At 41.7% G+C, this 20,364-nt stretch overlaps 1 protein-coding gene across 1 annotated transcript in view; it reads right to left on the reverse strand.

Moving 5' to 3' along the window:
• LOC133644432 (transcription elongation factor A N-terminal and central domain-containing protein) overlaps window positions 1-19,190 on the reverse strand; it is a 107,357-nt gene extending 88,167 nt beyond the window's left edge. Inside the window, exon 1 of the mRNA XM_062039097.1 lies at window positions 19,118-19,190. The gene's annotated coding sequence lies outside the window, so the exon portion shown is untranslated. The remainder of the gene's footprint in view (window positions 1-19,117) is intronic.
• Between the last annotated feature and the right edge of the window lie 1,174 nt (window positions 19,191-20,364).

Genomic DNA, 20,364 nt, shown 5'->3' on the forward strand with positions numbered 1-20,364 from the left:
ATTTTGGCATTCAGAGGGCACTTTAGCACACATTTTGGCACCTCAGAGGGCATTTTAGCACACATTTTGGCATTCAGAGGGCACTTTAGCACACATTTTGGCACCTCAGAGGGCACGTTAGCACACATTTTGGCACCTCAGAGGGCACTTTAGCACACATTTTGGCACCTCAAGGGGCATTTTTGCACACATTTTGGCATTCAGAGGGCACTTTAGCACACATTTTGGCACCTCAGAGGGCATTTTAGCACACATTTGGCATTCAGAGGGCACTTTAGCACACATTTTGGCACCTCAGAGGGCACTTTAGCACACATTTTGGCACCTCAAAGGGGCATTTTTGCACACATTTTGGCATTCAGGGGGCACTTTAGCACACATTTTGGCATTCAGAGGGCATTTTAGCACACATTTTGGCACCTCAGAGGGCATTTTAGCACACATTTGGGCATTCAGAGGGCACTTTAGCACACATTTTGGCACCTCAGAGGGCACTTTAGCACACATTTTGGCACCTCAAAGGGGCATTTTGCACACATTTTGGCATTCAGAGGGCACTTTAGCACACATTTTGGCACCTCAGAGGGCATTTTAGCACACATTTTGGCATTCAGAGGGCACTTTAGCACACATTTTGGCACCTCAGAGGGCACTTTAGCACACATTTTGGCACCTCAAAGGGGCATTTTTGCACACATTTTGGCATTCAGAGGGCACTTTAGCACACATTTTGGCACCTCAGAGGGCCTTTTAGCACACATTTTGGCATTCAGAGGGCACTTCAGCACACATTTTGGCACCTCAGAGGGCATTTTAGCACACATTTTGGCATTCAGAGGGCACTTTAGCACACATTTTGGCACCTCAGAGGGCATTTTAGCACACATTTGGGCATTCAGAGGGCACTTTAGCACACATTTTGGCACCTCAGAGGGCACTTTAGCACACATTTTGGCACCTCAAAGGGGCATTTTTGCACACATTTTGGCATTCAGAGGGCACTTTAGCACACATTTTGGCACCTCAGAGGGCACTTTAGCACACATTTTGGCACCTCAAAGGGGCATTTTTGCACACATTTTGGCATTCAGAGGGCACTTTAGCACACATTTTGGCACCTCAGAGGGCATTTTAGCACACATTTTGGCATTCAGAGGGCACTTTAGCACACATTTTGGCACCTCAGAGGGCACTTTAGCACACATTTTGGCACCTCAAAGGGGCATTTTTGCACACATTTTGGCATTCAGAGGGCACTTTAGCACACATTTTGGCACCTCAGAGGGCACTTTAGCACACATTTTGGCACCTCAAAGGGGCATTTTTGCACACATTTTGGCATTCAGGGGGCACTTTAGCACACATTCTGGCACCTCAGAGGGCATTTTAGCACACATTTTGGCACCTCAGAGGGCATTTTAGCACACATTTGGCATTCAGAGGGCACTTTAGCACACATTTTGGCACCTCAGAGGGCACTTTAGCACACATTTTGGCACCTCAAAGGGGCATTTTTGCACACATTTTGGCATTCAGAGGGCACTTTAGCACACATTTTGGCACCTCAGAGGGCATTTTAGCACACATTTTGGCATTCAGAGGGCACTTTAGCACACATTTTGGCACCTCAGAGGGCACTTTAGCACACATTTTGGCACCTCAAAGGGGCATTTTTGCACACATTTTGGCATTCAGAGGGCACTTTAGCACACATTTTGGCGCCTCAGAGGGCATTTTAGCACACATTTTGGCATTCAGAGGGCACTTTAGCACACATTTTGGCACCTCAGAGGGCACTTTAGCACACATTTTGGCACCTCAGAGGGCACTTTAGCACACATTTTGGCACCTCAGAGGGCACTTTAGCACACATTTTGGCACCTCAAAGGGGCATTTTTGCACACATTTTGGCATTCAGGGGGCACTTTAGCACACATTCTGGCACCTCAGAGGGCCTTTTAGCACACATTTTGGCCTTCAGAGGGCACTTCAGCACACATTTTGGCACCTCAGAGGGCATTTTAGCACACATTTTGGCATTCAGAGGGCACTTTAGCACACATTTTGGCACCTCAGAGGGCATTTTAGCACACATTTGGCATTCAGAGGGCACTTTAGCACACATTTTGGCACCTCAGAGGGCACTTTAGCACACATTTTGGCACCTCAAAGGGGCATTTTTGCACACATTTTGGCATTCAGAGGGCACTTTAGCACACATTTTGGCACCTCAGAGGGCACTTTAGCACACATTTTGGCACCTCAAAGGGGCATTTTTGCACACATTTTGGCATTCAGAGGGCACTTTAGCACACATTTTGGCACCTCAGAGGGCATTTTAGCACACATTTTGGCATTCAGAGGGCACTTTAGCACACATTTTGGCACCTCAGAGGGCACTTTAGCACACATTTTGGCACCTCAAAGGGGCATTTTTGCACACATTTTGGCATTCAGAGGGCACTTTAGCACACATTTTGGCACCTCAGAGGGCACTTTAGCACACATTTTGGCACCTCAAAGGGCATTTTTGCACACATTTTGGCATTCAGGGGGCACTTTAGCACACATTCTGGCACATCAGAGGGCATTTTAGCACACATTTTGGCACCTCAAAGGGGCATTTTTGCACACATTTTGGCATTCAGAGGGCACTTTAGCACACATTTTGGCACCTCAGAGGGCACTTTAGCACACATTTTGGCACCTCAAAGGGGCATTTTTGCACACATTTTGGCATTCAGAGGCACTTTAGCACACATTTTGGCACCTCAGAGGGCATTTTAGCACACATTTTGGCATTCAGAGGGCACTTTAGCACACATTTTGGCACCTCAGAGGGCACTTTAGCACACATTTTGGCATCTCAGAGGGCATTTTAGCACACATTTTGGCATTCAGAGGGCACTTTAGCACACATTTTGGCACCTCAGAGGGCACTTTAGCACACATTTTGGCACCTCAGAGGGCACTTTAGCACACATTTTGGCGGCACCTCAGAGGGCACTTTAGCACACATTTTGGCACCTCAAAGGGGCATTTTTGCACACATTTTGGCATTCAGAGGGCACTTTAGCACACATTTTGGCACCTCAGAGGGCATTTTAGCACACATTTTGGCATTCAGAGGGCACTTTAGCACACATTTTGGCACCTCAGAGGGCACGTTAGCACACATTTTGGCACCTCAGAGGGCACTTTAGCACACATTTTGGCACCTCAAAGGGGCATTTTTGCACACATTTTGGCATTCAGAGGGCACTTTAGCACACATTTTGGCACCTCAGAGGGCATTTTAGCACACATTTGGGCATTCAGAGGGCACTTTAGCACACATTTTGGCACCTCAGAGGGCACTTTAGCACACATTTTGGCACCTCAAAGAGGCATTTTTGCACACATTTTGGCATTCAGGGGGCATTTTAGCACACATTCTGGCACCTCAGAGGGCATTTTAGCACACATTTTGGCATTCAGAGGGAAATTTAGCACACATTTTGGCATTCAGAGGGCACTTTAGCACACATTTTGGCACCTCAGAGGGCACTTTAGCACACATTTTGGCATCTCAGAGGGCATTTTAGCACACATTTTGGCATTCAGAGGGCACTTTAGCACACATTTTGGCACCTCAGAGGGCACTTTAGCACACATTTTGGCACCTCAGAGGGCACTTTAGCACACATTTTGGCACCTCAGAGGGCACTTTAGCACACATTTTGGCACCTCAAAGGGGCATTTTTGCACACATTTTGGCATTCAGAGGGCACTTTAGCACACATTTTGGCACCTCAGAGGGCATTTTAGCACACATTTTGGCATTCAGAGGGCACTTTAGCACACATTTTGGCACCTCAGAGGGCACTTTAGCACACATTTTGGCACCTCAGAGGGCACTTTAGCACACATTTTGGCACCTCAAAGGGGCATTTTTGCATACATTTTGGCATTCAGAGGGCATTTTAGCACACATTTTGGCATTCAGAGGGCACTTTAGCACACATTTTGGCACCTCAGAGGGCACTTTAGCACACATTTTGTCACCTCAGAGGGCACTTTAGCACACATTTTGGCACCTCAAAGGGGCATTTTTGCACACATTTTGGCATTCAGAGGGCACTTTAGCACACATTCTGGCACCTCAGAGGGCATTTTAGCACACATTTTGGCATTCAGAGGGCACTTTAGCACACATTTTGGCACCTCAGAGGGCATTTTAGCACACATTTTGGCATTCAGAGGGCACTTTAGCACACATTTTGGCACCTCAGAGGGCACTTTAGCACACATTTTGACTCCCAAGAGCTGTGCGGGAGTTTAGACGGCGCTCAAATAAGACCACAAAAACAAAGTTGTCCAATGTCGTGTCCTAACTTCTTTCATATCAACTTTGACAACTTTATTCCACGCCCACTCAGGCTTTATTCGGTGCTCCACGCCCACTCAGACTGGCCTGGCACTTCCTTTGTGTCTCACCCTGTTACAAACATGCCGCCTTATCACTACTGCACAGGCCACGCCCACAGGAAATGCATTTAAAAAAAATGGCTATGATTTGTAGAGTGTAGAAAAAGTACGTATTGTTTCTAAACCCCGTAATAAAAACGTAGTGTCTCTTCTTAATCTCCCGGGCACGAGTCCAACTGATCAACACATGATTGGTGTTGAGTGCGCATGAAAGGTCCCGCAGGCGCGTTGCACAATGATGCTTTTGAGCAACGTCGCTGAAGCAACCTTGCAAGGCGGTCGTCCGCTTCATTTAAAGACACTGAGCTCACACAAGATGCCGGGGGGGAGGGGGGTTTGGGGGGGTCTTGCAGGCTTTTTTAGCGCCATACGTCCCAACAGGCCTGAAAAGCAGCTGATGGAGGGTTACACAAATAAACCTTGCTGCAGGCTGATGGAAAATAACTTAATTATGCAGACGCAAACATGCATGTCAAACATGCATTTTTGTCAGGGCGTGTGGAATCATGCACATATGGCGTCTCCTCGGCCTGGCGGGGCGGAATAGCTCTGTTGGATAGGATAGGATAGGATAGGATAGGATAGGATAGGATAGGTCTTTATTGTCATTGCACAAGTACAACGAAACTTTGTTTTCAGCTCAAACCCGTTCAAGATTAGACAAACAAACAGTGTACAGGGTTACAGAACAGGAACACTGATGGGTCGCCACAAGGCGCCCCGTAAAAGATAGGGAAAAAGGGAAAACGCTGAGGAAGGATGAGTAAGGGGGCCCAGTCTGGAGAGGGAAAAAACCTCCATAGCAAAGCACATATACATATTACAACGTACATCTCGAGATATCTAGCAACAGAGGGGAGGGAGTGCGGGGCCATGGTGGTAGGCCGCAGCTCTCAGGCGCTGACCATCCTTTCATCACCCCTATGGGATTTGCGTCGAGGGCGTTGGATAGGGGGATTGGGGTATGTATGTGTGTGGCGTATATTTTTGTGGATGCATGTCGAGCGGCCGTGCCAGCAACTTGAGGGTTCCAGGTTTGATTCCCGCTTCTTCCGCCATCCCAGTCACTGCCTTGGGCAAGACACTTTACTCACCTGCACCCAGTAGCCACCCTACACTGCAAAAACTGAAATATAAGTAAGATTAAATATCTCAAATAAGGGTGATATTTGCTTATTTTCTGTCTGATAAGATAATTCTTCTCACTAAGCAGATTTTATGTTAGAGTGTTTTACTTGTTTTAAGGGTTTTGGTCCTAAATGATCTCAGTAAGATATTACAGCTTGTTGCTGAGATTTGATTACCTATATTGAGTAAAACATGCTTGAAACTAGAATATCAACTGTGTCATCAACACTCACAAGTATAAAACTACTTTTTTAAAGTAAAAATTTCTTATTTCAAGCATGAAAAAAAAAAGCATGACTAGTTGTTATTAGTGAGAATATACTTATTTTAATGTATTTTTGGGTTCATTGAGGTTAGCTAATTTTACTTGTTTTGGAAAGTCCCGACAAGCCAACTTTTCTTGTTCTATTGGCAGATCATTTTGCTTAGTTCAAATAAAATACCCCTCATTTTTGTATTTTTTATTCTTGTTTTTGAACACTGACTTTTTGCCGTGCACACTGGTTTAAATGTAACTTAGATCATTGGGTTTCACTACGTAAAAGCGCTTTGAGTCACTAGAGAAAAGCGCAAAAAGCCCAAAATAAAAGTAAAGCTTCCTGGCTGCATAGCTAGTATTTATTTACTAACACACAATTTACAACTTTTTTTTTTTTCTCCCGCATTCAGCGAAGACCCGCCCCACACGCCCTCTGATTGGCTACTGGCAGTGGGTTGAATTGGCCAATCAGAGGCGGAGATGGGCTTGAATGTATTGACAACGTGTCAAAAACTCAATGGTCAAATGGATGGATTGGACTCATTTTAACAAGGAGGTGTTTTTAAAACGTGTTTACCACCTATTGATTGTTTTTTTCATTATTTACGAAATTATGTGCAAACAAAAAAAATGTAATGAAATTGGAAAAAAAAAACAATATAATTGACTCTTGGGAAAGCTTGCTTGACTTAATTGGAATCAATATTTTTCATTTAAGCGCAGCAGTGATTTTTCCTGCCAAGAGCACAATTTATTGTCTTTGCCTCCCAGGAGGACGTTGAAGTGAGTTTTGGCTCCTAAGAGGGCCCCTTAGCACACGCTTGGCTCCTAAGAGTTTTGTACTGTGTGTTTGGCTCTTAGGAGAGAACTTCAGCACACATTCTGGCTCCTAAGAGGGCACTTTAACACACTTTTTGGCTCCGAAAAGGGCACTTTAGTCTGCATTTTGGCTCTTAAGAGGGCACTTTAGTCTGCATTTTGGCTCTTAAGAGGGCACTTTAACACACTTTTTGGCTCTTAAGAAGGCACTTTAGCTTGCATTTTGGCTCTTAAGGGGGCACTTTAACACACTTTTTGGCTCCAAAGAGGGCACATTAGTCTGCATTTTGGCTCTTAAGAGGGCACTTTAGTCTGCATTTTGGCTCTTAAGAGGGCACTTTAACACACTTTTTGGCTCCAAAGAGAGCACTTTAACACTTTTTGGCTCCAAAGAGGGCACATTAGTCTGCATTTTGGCTCTTAAGAGGGCACTTTAGTCTGCATTTTGGCTCTTAAGAGGGCACTTTAACACACTTTTTGGCTCCAAAGAGAGCACTTTAACACTTTTTGGCTCCAAAGAGGGCACTTTAGTCTGCATTTTGGCTCTTAAGAGGGCACTTTAGTCTGCATTTTGGCTCTTAAGAGGGCACTTTAACACACTTTTTGGCTCCAAAGGGAGCACTTTAACACACTTTTTGGCTCCGAAGAGAGCACTTTAACACACTCTTTTGCTCAGAAGAGGGCTCTTTAGTCTGCATTTTGGCTCTTAAGAAGGCACTTTAGCCTGCATTTTGGCGCCTAGAGGGCACTTTAGCACCCTTTTTGGCTCCCAAGATGGCTCTTTAGCATGCATTTTGGCTTTTAACAGGGAGCTTTAGCATGCTTTTTGGCTTCTAAGAGGACATTTTAACACACATGTTGGCCCCCAATAGAGTTTTTTAGCATGCATTTTGCACTTAAGAGGGCACTTTAACACACTTTTTGGCTCCAAAGAGGGCGCTTTAGTCTGCATTTTGGTTCTTAAGAGGGCACTTTAGTCTGCATTTTGGCTCTTAAGAGGGCACTTTAGTCTGCATTTTGGCTCTTAAGAGAGCACTTTAGTCTGCATTTTGGCTCTTAAGAAGGCACTTTAGCCTGCATTTTGGCTCTTAAGGGGGCACTTTAACACACTTTTTGGCTCCAAAGAGGGCACATTAGTCTGCATTTTGGCTCTTAAGAGGGCACTTTAGTCTGCATTTTGGCTCTTAAGAGGGCACTTTAGTCTGCATTTTGGCTCTTAAGAGGGCACTTTAACACACTTTTTGGCTCCAAAGGGAGCACTTTAACACACTCTTTTGCTCAGAAGAGGGCCCTTTAGTCTGCATTTTGGCTCTTAAGAAGGCACTTTAGCCTGCATTTTGGCGCCTAGAGGGCACTTTAGCACTCTTTTTGGCTCCCAAGATGGCTCTTTAGCATGCATTTTGGCTTTTAACAGGGCGCTTTAGCATGCTTTTTGGCTTCTAAGAGGACATTTTAACACACATGTTGGCCCCCAATAGAGCTTTTTAGCATGCATTTTGCTCTTAAGAGGGCACTTTAACATGCTTTTTGGTTCCAAAGAGGGCACTTTAGTCTGCATTTTTGCTCTATAAGAGGGCACTTTAGTCTGCATTTTGGCTCCGAAGAGAGCACTTTAACACAATTGTTTGCTTTGAAGAGGGCACTTTAGTCTGCATTTTGTCTCTTAAGAGGGCACTTTAGTCTGAATTTTGGCTCTTAAGAAGGCACTTTAGCCTGCATTTTGGCTCTTAAGAGGGCACTTTAGCCTGCATTTTGGCGCCTAAGAGGGCACTTCAGCACCCTTTTTGGCTCCCAAGATGGCTCTTTAGCAGGCATTTTGGCTTTTAACAGGGCGCTTTAGCATGCTTTTTGGCTTCTAAGAGGACATTTTAACACACATTTTGGCTCCCAATAGAGCTTTTTAGCATGCATTTTGCTCTTAAAAGGGAACTTTAACACACTTTTTTGATCAGAAGAGGGCACTTTAGTCTGCATTTTGGCTCTTCAGAGGGCACTTTAACCTGCATTTTTGCGCCTAAGAGGGCTCTTTAGCACCCATTTTGGCTCCCAAGATGGCTCTTTAGCATGCATTTTGGCTTTCAACAGGGCGCTTTAGCATGCTTTTTGGCTTCTAAGAGGACATTTTAACACACATTTTGGCTCCCAATAGAGCTTTTTAGCATGCATTTTGCTCTTAGGAGGGAACTTTAGCATGCATTTTGGCTCTTAAGGGGGCACTTTAACACTTTTTGGCTCAGAAGAAAGCACTTAAGTCTGCATTTTGACTCTTAAGAGGGCACTTTAGCCTGCATTTGGCACCTAAGATGACACTTTAGCACCCATTTTGGCTCCCGAGATGGCTCTTTAGCATACATTTTGGCTTTTAACAGGGCACTTTAGCATGCTTTTGGCTCCTAAGAGGACATTTTAACACATGTTGGCTCCCAAGAGAGCTTTCTAGTATGCATTTTGCTCTTGAGGGAACTTTAGCACACATTTTGGCTCCAAAGAGGGCACTTTTGCACACATTTTGGTTTCTAAAAGGGCACTTTAGCGCATATTTAGGCTCCTAAAAGAGTACTTTAGTGTGCATTTTTGTTCCTAAAAGGCACTTTAGCACATGCTTCGGCTCCTAAGAGGGCACTTAAACATGTGTTGGGCTCCTAGGAGAGCTTTCTAAAATGAGTACTCTAGCACACTTTCTGGCTCCAGAGAGGGCACATTAACACTCATTTTTACCTCCGAAGAGGGCACTAAAGCACACCGTTTGGCACCTCAGAGGGCACTTTAGCATACATTTTGGTTTCCAAGAGGGCACTTTAGCTTGCATTTTGGCTGCTAAAAGGGCATTTAAGTACGCCTTTTGGTGCCTAGGAGGGCACTTAAGCACACATTTTTGCTCCCAGGAGGACATCTACTCACGCATTTGGGCTCCTAAGAGGGCACTTTAGCATACTTTTGGGCTCGAGGGCACTTCATCACACATGTTGTCTCTCAAAAGAGCTTTTTAGAATGTGTTTTGCCTTTAAGAAGGAACTGAAGCACACATTTAGGCCCCCAAGAGACTACTTAACCACGCATTTTGGTTCCCAGTAGTAGCGACTTCCTTGTTGAACTTCCTTAGTTTTCACTTTATTAAACCTGTGCATGGAAGTGATGTCACATTGAGGCCGGTGCACGTTTACACTGGAGTCTGATAAAGATCAGATTTGACTTGCAGTGTAAACGGTCAGTTGGATTAAAATCAGATTTTGAAGAAATCCGGTTTGTGCCTCTTTGGCCTGCAGTGTAAATGTAGTCTGTGATTAAATGAACATTCTTCAAAAGGCTGGTTTGTAACAATTGGGTAGCATTTTCCTGCAGTGATTCGGGTAATTAAGAATATTCCAGAATTGCCTTCACGTGTGGCATTACACACACACACACACACACACACACACACACACACACACACACACACACACACACACACACACACACACACACACACATTCTTGTATTTCTTACCTTCTTGAGACCTCCGAAAAATGCCTACCTCTTTCGGACCACGCTTTCTAGATATATAAAGATTTGTATTTACAACATTAATAATATATACAAACAAAGTCAATATATAAAAGCTTGTTGTGAAAAATGAGTTGGAATTTCATAAGAAAAAGGTCACAATTTCACAAGAAAAACTTCGAATTTTGGCAGTAATATAATAAAAGTCGTCATTTTACTCAACGCAAGTCGAAATGTTACAAGAAAAACGGAACATCTGTGCAATATTATGATAAAAGTTGGAATTTCACTCAAAAAATGTCGCAATTTTACAAGAAAAGCTCAAAATGTTGGCAATTTTATGAAAAGAGTCGTAATTTCACTTGACAAAAGTCACAATTTTATAAGAAAACTGTAAAGTGTTGGCAATATTATGATAATAATCGGAATTTCACTTGGCAAAATTATGACAAAAGTCATCATTTTACTCAAAAAATATCATTGTGCAAGAACAACAAAAAAATTGGCAGTATCGTGATAAAAGTCTGAATTTTATATGACAAATGTCACCATTTTGCTTTAAAAAGTAATCATTTTACATGAAAAAGTAATAATTTTACGAGAAAATATTGCAATATTACAGAAACAGAAAGAATATGAGAAATTGTTCCCAATTTTATAAGAAAAAAGTCGACACATTGTGAGAAAAAGACTGCTTTTAGTTATTTTTATTTTTTTTGTTACATTTTTTGTGTGTAATTGGTTTTTAATCTTCATTATTTACTTCAAGTTATTACAGTATGTCTCTATACACATATTTATTTATTTGTTTTAATTAATTTTTGCCAAAGGGGGCTTTTTTTCAATTTCTTACACACACTTCTTATTACATTTGTGCAATGTTATGATAAAGGTTGGAATTTTACTCAATAACAGTCACAATTTTACAAGAAAAGCTTAACATTTTGGCAATTTTATGAAAAGAGTCGTATTTTCATTCGACAAAAGTCACAATTTTATAAGAACACTTAAAAATGTTGGCAATATTATAATAATAATCGTAATTTTACTTGGCAAATGAATGACAAAAGTCATAATTTTGCTCAAAAAATGTCACTATTTTACAAGAACAACAAAAAAATTGGCAATATTGTGATAAAAGTCAGAATTTTAGATGACAAATGTCAACATTTTGCTTTCAAAAGTAATCATTTCGGATAAAAAAGTAATCATTTCGGATAAAAAAAGTAATAATTTTAAGAGAAAATATTGCGGAAACAGAAATATTATGAGACATTGTTCCCGATTCATAAGAAAAAAGTCAACACATTGTGAGAAAAAGACTGTTTTTACTTCATTTATTTTTGGGGGAATTTTTTGGTCTGTGATTGGTTTTTAATGTTCATTATTTACATCAAGTTATTACAGTATGTCTCTATATACATATATATATATATATATATATATTTTTAATTAATTTTGGCCAAAGGGGGCGCATTTCAGTTTCTTACACACACTTGATATTTCATATGTTGGCCAGAGGGGGAGCACTTTTAAAACCGACACACAGTCAATTTGAACAATCCCTCCTTTTTGGGACCACCCTCATTTTGATAGATTTCACCACCAGGGGTGCAAATGAGATCTCTATTTTTTGTTTTGTTTTTTGGAACGTGCTTAAGGCCGATGACAAACGAGTCACGGACCACAGATGGTCACACATTTAAGTCCCATCTTGAAACTTTGTTTGGCCAGAGGGGGAACACTTCGAATTTTTACACACACTTGTTATTTCATATGTTGACCAGAGGGGGAGCACTTTTAAATCCGACCAATTTGAAAAATCCCTCCTTTTTGGGACCACCCTCATTTTGATAGATTTCACCACCAGGGGTGCAAATGAGACATTCTCTATTAGATGCAATGGTTTTCCGTATTGGGACCATGATTTTTGTCCTAACTTGTTCACCGCTCCTCATATGGAAGGTACTTTTCCTTGTTGATGTCTCAAGAAGGGTATAAATACAAGAACACACACACACACACACACACACACACACACACACACACACACACACACACACACGTGTCAGACAGCATCAATGTCCGCTAATTCGTCCACATTGATTTGCCTTTTACACGACGTGGATCCTGTGGAAACAGTAATAGAGCCCATCTGGGATAATCAGCTACATCAGTGGTCCCCAACCTTTTTGTAGCTGCGGACCGGTCAACGCTTGAAAATTTGTCCCGCTGACCGGGGGGGGAAGGGGTGGGGGAATTTTTTTTTTTTTTTTTTTTTTCATAAAGAAATACAATCATGTGTGCTTACGGACTGTATCCCTGCAGATTGTATTGATCTACATTGATATATAATGTATAAAATGTGTTTTTCTATGTTGATTTAATAAATAATTTTTTTATTTTTTATTTTATTTTATTTTTTTCTGGTAACAATCGGTCCGCGGCCCGATACCAATCGGTCCGCGGACCGGTACCGGGACGCGGCCCTGTGGTTGGGGACCACTGAGCTACAGGACAGAAGGACCACGCCCACATGTGTTTTACACGTTAGCGGCGCGCTGCGTGCAATTAGTGGTTTTTTTAATCGTTTTGGGTTTGTTTTTTTACAGCACCAACCTCACAGCTGGTGCTGTAAATAAAACCACATTAGCTCAGTGCTTTTGTGCAGGATTGCACTCATAACTCTCACTTAATAAGCAGCACGTGGGTATATATATATATACATACATATATACATACATATATACATATATACATACATAAATACATACATATATACACTATATTGCCAAAAGTATTTGGCCACCCATCCAAATGATGAGAATCTGGTATCCTAATCACTTGGCCCGGCCACAGGTGTATAAAATCAAGTACTTAGGCATGGAGACTGTTTCTACAAACATTGGTGAAAGAATGGGCCGCTCTCAGTGATTTCCAGGATGCCACCGGTGCAAATAATCCAGTCGTGAAATTCCCTCGCTCCTAAATATTCCAAAGTCAACTTTATTAAAAGAAAAGTGAAGAGTTTGGGAACAACAGCAACTCAGCCACCAAGTGGTAGGCCACGTAAACTGACAGAGAGGTCAGCATAGTGCAAAGACTTTCTGCACAGTCAGTTGCTACAGATCTCCAAACTTCATGTGACCTTCCAATTAGCCCACGTACAGTACGCTGAGAGCTTCGTGGAATGGGTTTCCATGGCCGAGCAGCTGCGTCTAAGCCATACATCACCAAGTCCAATGCAAAGACGCTTTTCCATCTGGTAATCTGATGGACCAGTCTGGGTTTGGAGGTTGCCAGGAGAACGCTACATTTCGGACTGCATTGTGCCGAGTGTGAAATTTGGTGGAGGAGGAATTATGGTGTGGGGTTGTTTTTCAGGAGTTGGGCTTGGCCTCTTAGTTCCAGTGAAAGGAACTTTGAATGCTCCAGGATACCAAACCATGTTGGACAATTCCATGAGATGGCACTTTAAGTTCATATGTGAGTAAAGGCAGGTGGCCAAATACTTTTGGCAATATAGTGTACATATATATATATATATATATATATATATATATATATATATATATATATATATATATATATATATATATATATATATATATATATATATATATATATATATATATATATATATATATATATATATATATAGTGTACATATATATATATATATATATATATATATATATATATATATATATATATATAGTGTACATATATATACTGTATATATATATATATATATATATATATATATATATATATATATATATATATATAGTGTACATATATATATATATATATATATATATATATATATATATATATATATATATATATATATATATATATATATATATATATATATATATATATATATATATATATATATATATACACACACACACACATACATACAGTCGTGCTCATAAGTTTACATACCCTGGGAGAATTTATGATTTCTTGGCCATTCTTCAGAGAATATGAATGATAACACAAAAACCTTTCTTCCACTCATGCCTAATGGTTGTATGAAGCTATTTATTGGCAAACAACTGTGTTTACTCTTTTTAAATCAAAATGACAAAAGAAAGTACCCAAATGACCCTGATCAAAAGTTTACATACCCCAGTGACTTTGAACTGATAACATGCACAAAAGTTGACACAAACAGGTTTGAATGGCTAATCGAGGTTCCAATCCTCACCTGTGACATGTTTGTTTGTAATTAATGTGTGTGTATAAAAGGTCAGTGAGTTTCTGGGCTTCTGACAGACCATTGCATCTTTCATCCAGTGCTGCACACATGTTTCTGGATTCTGAGTCATGGGGAAGGCAAAGAGAATTGTCAAAGGATCTACGAGAAAAGGTCATTGAACTGCATAAAACAGGAAAAGGGGTATAAAAAGATATCCAAGGAATTGAGAACGCCAAACAGCAGTGTTCAAACGCTGATTAAGAAGTGGAAAATGAGGGATTCAGGTCGACCAGCAAAGATTTCGGCCACACCTGCCAGGAAAATTGTTCGAGATGCAAAGAAAAATCCACAAATAACTTCAGCTGAAATACAGAACTCTCTGGGAAAATTGTGGTGTGGCTGTTTCAAGATGCACAATAAGGAGGCACTTAAAGAAAAATGGGCTGCATGGTCGAGTGGCCAAAAAGTTCCATTTTTGGTCTCATCACTCCAAATTACTTTGTTCCAGAAGTTGTGAGGCTTGTCTCTGTGCTGTTTGGCGTAATGTAAGCAGGATACTTTGTGACATTTGCGCAGAAATGGCTTTCTTCTGGCGACTCGACCATGCAGCCCATCTTTCGTCAAGCGCCTCCTTATTGTGCATCTTGAAACAGCCACACCACAATTTTTCAAAGAGTCCTGTATTTCAGCCGAAGTTATTTGTGGACTTTTTTCTTTGCATCTCGAACAATTTTCCTGGCAGTTGTGGCTGAAATCTTTGCTGGTCTCTTTAAAAAGAGTAAACACAGTTGTTTGCCAATAAATAGCTTCACACAACCATTAAAGGCCTACTGAAAGCCACTACTACCGACCACGCAGTCTGACAGTTTATATATCAATGATGAAATCTTAACATTGCAACACATGCCAATACGGCCGGGTTAACTTATAAAGTGACATTTTAAATTTCCCGCGAAACTTCTGGCTGAAAACGTCTATGTATGATGACGTTTGCGCGTGACGTCGATGGTTGAAGCGGAAGTATTGGAACACATTGTATCTCAATACAAACAGCTCTGTTTTCATCGCAAAATTCCACAGTATTCTGGACATCTGTGTTGGTGAATCTTTTGCAATTTGTTTAATGAACAATGGAGACTGCAAAGAAGAAAGCTGTAGGTGGGATCGGTGTATTAGCGGCTGGCTGCAGCAACAAAACCAAGAGGACTTTGAGTTGGATAGCAGACGCGCTAGCCGACGCTAGCCGACGCTAGCCGACGCTAGCCGACGCTAGCCGACGCTAGCCGATGCTAGCCGACGCTAGCCGACGCTAGCCGCCGACCGCATCGATGATCGGGTGAAGTCCTTCGTCGCGCCGTCGATCGCTGGAACGCAGGTGAGCACGGGTGTTGATGAGCAGATGAGAGCTGGCTTAGGTGGAGAGCTAATGTTTTTAGCATAGCTCTGTCGAGGTCCCGTAGCTAAGTTAACTTCAATGGCGTCGTTAGCAACAGCATTGCTTGGCTTCGCCAGGCGGTACAGCATTTACCGTGTAGTTACAGGTCCAGAGTTTGGTTCGGTGTCTCCTGATAGTAGTATTGTGGATCTTCTGTCTATCCTTCCAGTCAGGGGCTTATTTCGTCTGTTTCTATATGCAGTTAAGCCCGATGCTATCACGTTAGCTCCGTAGCTAAAGTGCTTCACCGATGTATTGTCGTGGAGATAAAAGTCACTGTGAATGTCCATTTCGCGTTCTCGACTCTCATTTTCAAGAGGATATAGTATCCGAGGTGGTTTAAAATACAAATCCGTGATCCACAATAGAAAAAGGAGAGAGTGTGGAATCCAATGAGCCAGCTTGTACCTAAGTTACGGTCAGAGCGAAAAAAGATACGTCCAGCACTGCACTCTAGTCCTTCACTCTCACGTTCCTCATCCACGAATCTTTCATCCTGGCTCAAATTAATGGGGTAATCGTCGCTTTCTCGGTCCGAATCGCTCTCGCTGCTGGTGTAAACAATGGGGAAATGTGAGGAGCCTTTCAACCTGCGACGTCACGCTACTTCCGGTACAGGCAAGGCTTTTTTATCAGCGACCAAAAGTTGCGAACTTTATCGTCGATGTTCTCTACTAAATCCTTTCAGCAAAAATATGGCAATATCGCGAAATGATCAAGTATGACACATAGAATGGATCTGCTATCCCCGTTTAAATAAGAAAATTTCATTTCAGTAGGCCTTTAAGCATGAGTGGAAGAAAGGTTTTTGTGTTATCATTCATATTCTCTGAAGAATGGCTATGAAATCCTAAATTCTCCCAGGGTATGTAAACTTGTGAGCACGACTCTATATATATCCTTTTTGACCTCAGGGCCAAACTTTTCCACTCAAATGTTAACACTGAATTAGTCATCTTGATCCTTTTCAATAATTAGTTTATCCAACCTGCTCACAGTTTAAAGGCCTACTGAAATGAATTTTTTTTATTTAAACGGGAATAGCAGATCCATTCTATGTGTCATACTTGATCATTTCGCGATATTGCCATATTTTTGCTGAAAGGATTTAGTAGAGAAAACCGACGATAAAGTTCGCAACTTTTGCTCGCTGATAAAAAAAGCCTTGCCTGTACCGGAAGTAGCGTGACGTCACAGGAGCTAGTATTCCTCACAATTCCCCGTTGTTTACAATGGAGCGAGAGAGACTCGGACCGAGAAAGTGACGATTACCCCATTAATTTCAGCGAGGATGAAAGATTCGTAGATGAGGAACGTTACAGTGAAGGACTTGAGAGGCAGTGATGGACGTATCTTTTTTCGCTCTGACCGTAACTTAGGTACAAGCTGGCTCATTGGATTCCACACTCTCTCCTTTTTCTATTGTGGATCACGGATTTGTATTTTAAACCACCTCGGATACTATATCCTCTTGAAAATGAGAGTCGGGAACGCGAAATGGACATTCACAGTGACTGAACATGTAAATACACGATTAATAATTCAGCTTTGCGAAGCTAAAAAAAATAGAAGCTAACCTAGCTACGTAGCCAACGTGATAGCAGCAGTCTCAAATGCAGATAGAAACTAAATTTAAAAAAAACCTGACTGGATGGATAGACAGAAGATCAATAATACTAGTAAACCATGAACATGTAAATACATGATTAATAATAATCCGCTTGGCGAAGCTAAAAAAAAACAGAAGCTAACCTAGCAACGTAGCCAACGCGATAGCGCCAGTCTCAAATGCAGATAGAAACTAAATTTAAAAAAAACCCTGAGTGGATGGATAGACAGAAGATCAATAATACTATTAAACCATGAACATGTAAATACACGATTAATAATATTCCGCTTGGCGAAGCTAAAAAAACAGAAGCTAACCTAGCTGCGTAGCTAACTTAGATGCGGCGGCGGGCGTTGTACGCTTTTGACGACACCCCGGCCGCCATCAGAGTCGGCAAGAAACATATATTTCCCCAAAGTTACGTACGTCACATGCACATATCGACACGCACGTACGGGCAATCGATCAAATGTTTGGAAGCCAAAGCTGTACTCACCGTAGTGCGTCTGTTATCCTGCTCAAAACACAACACAACCTCCTGGTGTTGGTGTTGCTGTAGTCCGCTGCTCCACCGGCTCCAACTTTCTTATTTGCAGTCTCCATTGTCCATTAAACAAATTGCTCAATCGCTTTATTAACAAGCGGTAACTGGTTGTAGTTCAAAAAGTAACGCACACACATACACGAGCTGCTGTTAGCCAAAACTCACGATCACACACACTCAAGTTCTCCGCCAACTCACTCACGCATGCGCGTTCCCCAAACCCTTAAAGGCCTACTGAAATGAATTTTTTTTATTTAAACGGGGATAGCAGATCTATTCTATGTGTCATACTTGATCATTTCGCGATATTGCCATATTTTTGCTGAAAGGATTTAGTATAGAACAACGACGATAAAGATTGCAACTTTTGGTATCTGATAAAAAAAAAGGCTTGCCCCTACCGGAAGTAGCGTGACGTAGTCAGTTGAACATATACGCAAAGTTCCCTATTGTTTACAATGATGGCCGCATGAAGTGAGAGAGATTCGGACCGAGAAAGCGACAATTTCCCCATTAATTTGAGCGAGGATGAAAGATTTGTGGATGAGTAAAGTGCAAGTGAAGGACTAGTGGGGAGTTGAAGCTATTCAGATAGGTAAGATACTGTGAGAGCCGGGGGTGACCTGATATTCAGCTGGGAATGACTACAACAGTAAATAAACACAAGACATATATATACTCTATTAGCCACAACACAACCAGGCTTATATTTAACATGCCACAAATTAATCCTGCATAAAAACACCTGCGTGTTTGTTATGCTAGCTCCTAGCTCCTCTGCTAGCTCCTAGCTCCATAGAACACGCCAATACAATTCAAACACCTGATCAACACACACAATCACTCAGCCCAAAAGACCGTTCACCTAACCCAAGGTTCATAAAGCTTATATATTTTTAAAAAGTTACGTACGTGACGCGCACGTACAGTACGGTACGTGTTATGCTAGCTCCTAGCTCCTATGCTAGCTCCTAGCTCCATAGAACACGCCAATACAATTCAAACACCTGATCAACACACACAATCACTCAGCCCAAAAGACCGTTCACCTAACCCAAGGTTCATAAAGCTTATATATTTTAAAAAAGTTACGTACATACGCAAAAAAAAGTTGCGCACATACGGTCAAGCGATCAAATGTTTAGAAGCCAAAGCTGCATACTCACAGTAGCACGTCTGCGTCTTTGTCATCCAAATCAAAGTAATCCTGGTAAGAGTCTGTGTTGTCCCAGTTCTCTACAGGCGTCTGTGTATCAAAGTCAAAAGTCCTCCTGGTTAGAGTCTCTGTTATCCGAGTTCTTCCATCTTGACTGCATCTTTCGGGAATGTAAACAAAGAAGCGCCGGCTGTGTACTGTTGTTGCTGACTACGTTCGAAAAATACGTCCATTTCGCACCGACAACTTTCTTCTTTGCTTGCTCAGCTTCCTTCTCCATAATGCAATGAACATAATCGCAAAAGATTCACGAACACAGATGTCCAGAATACTGTGGAATTATGAAATGAAAACAGAGCTTTTTCGTATTGGCTTCAATGTGGAAGGCATACCCGTGTTCCCCGGTCTACGTCACGCGCATACGTCATCCTCAGAGGCGTTTCGAACCGGAAGTTTAGCGGCAAATTTAAAATGTCACTTTATAAGTTAACCCGGCCGTATTGGCATGTGTTATAATGTTAAGATTTCATCATTGATATATAAACTATCAGACTGCGTGGTCGGTAGTAGTGGCTTTCAGTAGGCCTTTAAAGACACAGTACACTAATGCAAATATCACAGATATTAACAGTATTGTACTTAGCCGCTAAGACACCGACCGATCCCACCTACAACGTTCTTCTTTGCAGCCTCCATTGTTCATTAAACAAATTGCAAAAGATTCACCAACACAGATGTCCAGAATACTGTGGAATTTTGTCAAAGAAAACAAGAGGCTTTTCTATCGGGTCCGATGGGGTCCAACCACTTCCGTGGATTTTGTGACGTCACGCGCATAAATCATATCCAAAGGAGTTTTTCAACCGGAAGTGTGGCGGGAATTTTAAAATGTCACTTTATAAGTTAACCCGGCCGTATTGGCATGTGTTGCAATGTTAAGATTTCATCATTGATATATAAACTATCAGACTGCGTGGTTGGTAGTAGTGGCTTTCAGTAGGCCTTTAAGAGGGAAAACCTGGTCACATGATATTAAAGCAAGCATGCGGGTCTGACAGCGTTCACATTAGAAATCGCAGTTATTTTTGAAATGTGAACGTCAACTAAAAAGATTGGATTTGACAACAAAAAAAAAGTGTTTATAGTGACATCCTGTGACTGGTTGCCATGGAGATGCCTCCCCGGCCAGCGATGGAGACATAATAGACGCAGATAATCGTGCAACGAGGCGTTATCTCTTCTGGAATGTGGAAAAAA

The sequence above is a fragment of the Entelurus aequoreus genome, linkage group LG01 (assembly GCF_033978785.1).
Source record: "Entelurus aequoreus isolate RoL-2023_Sb linkage group LG01, RoL_Eaeq_v1.1, whole genome shotgun sequence".
Lineage (NCBI taxonomy): Eukaryota > Metazoa > Chordata > Actinopteri > Syngnathiformes > Syngnathidae > Entelurus > Entelurus aequoreus.